Source organism: Montipora capricornis, chromosome 4, assembly GCF_036669925.1.
Source record: "Montipora capricornis isolate CH-2021 chromosome 4, ASM3666992v2, whole genome shotgun sequence".
Classification (NCBI taxonomy): domain Eukaryota; kingdom Metazoa; phylum Cnidaria; class Anthozoa; order Scleractinia; family Acroporidae; genus Montipora; species Montipora capricornis.
In genome coordinates this window covers 28,103,782-28,105,965 of record NC_090886.1, presented here as the reverse complement: position 1 = coordinate 28,105,965, position 2,184 = coordinate 28,103,782, and the positions used below count along the sequence as shown (strand labels likewise).

General features: G+C 38.7%; 1 protein-coding gene and 1 long non-coding RNA gene across 2 annotated transcripts in view; one reads left to right on the top strand and one right to left on the bottom strand.

Annotated features, from left to right (window-relative positions):
* LOC138045875 (uncharacterized) overlaps positions 1 to 2,184 on the top strand; it is a 14,935-nt gene continuing 12,751 nt past the window's right edge. Inside the window, exon 1 of the mRNA XM_068892504.1 lies at positions 1 to 63. The gene's annotated coding sequence lies outside the window, so the exon portion shown is untranslated. The remainder of the gene's footprint in view (positions 64 to 2,184) is intronic.
* Positions 1,034 to 2,184, bottom strand: part of LOC138045876 (uncharacterized) — a 15,188-nt gene continuing 14,037 nt past the window's right edge. The window contains exon 3 of the long non-coding RNA XR_011131681.1: positions 1,034 to 1,413. This is a non-coding gene — a long non-coding RNA (uncharacterized lncRNA). The remainder of the gene's footprint in view (positions 1,414 to 2,184) is intronic.

The following is a 2,184-nucleotide window of genomic DNA, read 5'->3' as shown; positions in this document are numbered from 1 at the left end:
TTTTGTCCTTGAGCTACCATTTAACTAACGCAGAAAGCAAACACAAGTCGTGCCAAACATGAGGTAAGCGGAAGTTGTTTGCTGGATTTCCATATTTTTTTCAGTTAAATAGCCCCCGGCACCCCTCGCGTTTGCCCCGTAAGTTATCTATTAGCTTCTATTGTAGATTACCTCCCAACCTTTTCAATCTTATGATCATACCACATCTCTGAGACTACATATTGAACCGATGGCACATCTTCCAGTGTATTACCTGCGCAATTTTATCACTTCGCCATGCTACATGTAGTGCACTGCACTCTCTCAGATCAGTCTGATACAGTAATGCTCATGCGAAACTGTCTCATCTCTTGGCTGACCACACATCCCACACTTTCCTAAAACATCTTCATCTTTTATCTCTGATAAGCTCTGTGTTTCCATAAAACTTTCCATATCGAGCATGCTAGTGTACTTCTGTAATAGGTCCCTTTTAATATATTCTTTCTCCTTGCCTTTTCTTCTCTGATGAAGATTTCACCACTCTTAGCCGCATATTTTCGCAGACTTTCAATTTCCATATTGTTGAGGGACATAGTTTTTAAGTGTTTAACCCACTGACACCTCAAACGCACTGGAACGCCTCCAGTTGGCAAGTAAAATAGTCTTGCGTTAGGCAGAGTAAAATCTGTCACTCCCAGGGGGTCAGTGGGTTAACCCATTCACACCTAAAACACCCTAGGATGCCCCCCATTGACTAGTAAAATCTATCAAGTGTCGACATTCCCAGGTGTCAATGGGTTAAATACACATACTGTATTGATCAAGGAATTCCGCTGTTTTTCATTTTTTCCATACGGTTAAAAACAACAGATTTACGGTAATGTACCCCTTTCCTAATTCGTACCCTGCTTTACTCTTCCTCAAAATCAATGTCAATGGTATAAATACATCATCATCATCATCATCATCGTCATCATCATCATTATCATTATTATTATTATTATTATTATTATTATTATTATTATTATTATTATGTTGTTGTTATTTCATTGTTGATTTCCTCAGCTCTGTGACAGCCAGTTTCTGTATTGGTATCCCATTTGAACCTCTACACTGAGATATCCAATACTCTCCTCGGTATTCTTGCTGATCCCAGTGGGGCAGCTAATTGTACTCTGCTACTACCGGTACTTCCTTCATGATATCCAGCTTTTTCAGCTCTTTCTCCAGTACCATTTTGCCACAGCTCCCAATTCTCCTACTGTACAACCGGTACCACTTTTGCTGATCATGAGGTGTTCCACAATCTTTGAATCTCCCTTGCCAAGTCTTAGTACAGTACATGTACTTCTCCACTTTCTCCTTTTTCTTCTCTTGTACTCTTCCATGTCTACATGTAGGTATTGATGCATGTACATTTATGACCCAAGCCTGCAAATAAGCGCTGGTCATCAGACATTTGTCCGGTAAACTTGAGGTTTTGACTGGCAAACGATCAGTCTGACCGGACAGGCTGATCGGGGTCTTCTGATATGATGCAAAGTAAAACTGTATTTTTACAGGTGCGTTGACTTAAATTAAATAACACTGCAATGTACATGTTCTTTGGAATCAACAAGGGTACTGTTCCACAAATGCATGTTGTTTGTGTTTTCATTGGACTGATAAGATTTTATGACCAGTTTTACAGCAAATTTTTAGGGCCTCAAATTACATTTCTCATCGTGACTTCAATAACTAACGTTATTATCTATGCACAAACAAAAGCTGAAACGTACAAATTTATTTTGTTCAACTAGAATGACAAAAAAAGAAAGCAAAAACATAAGAATTCTGAATAGAATGGCAAGCGAAAGCAACAGTATTGTCAAAACAGTATTAGGCAGTGTGTGCATGTTTTGATTGTTTTCATTGTCATGCAACAAAAAGCAAATTCAAAACCGTTCAATAAAAGAAGCCAACAACTTGAAATGATGTTAAGACAAATATATAACCGTTTCTCCAATTCTTGGGTCTGTGTAGTACATCGTTTCTGAGTTATCAATTTCCCGAAGCATTTCACACGATGCTGCCATGTTGGTAGACCATCCGTGGTCCACCAATAAGGCAGCCAGTAATCAATGAAAACACCTGGAGTTCACTTTTCCGCAAATGTGCTAACTTAAATCAGAAACCCATAAGGGTCGAAACAATGCAATAATA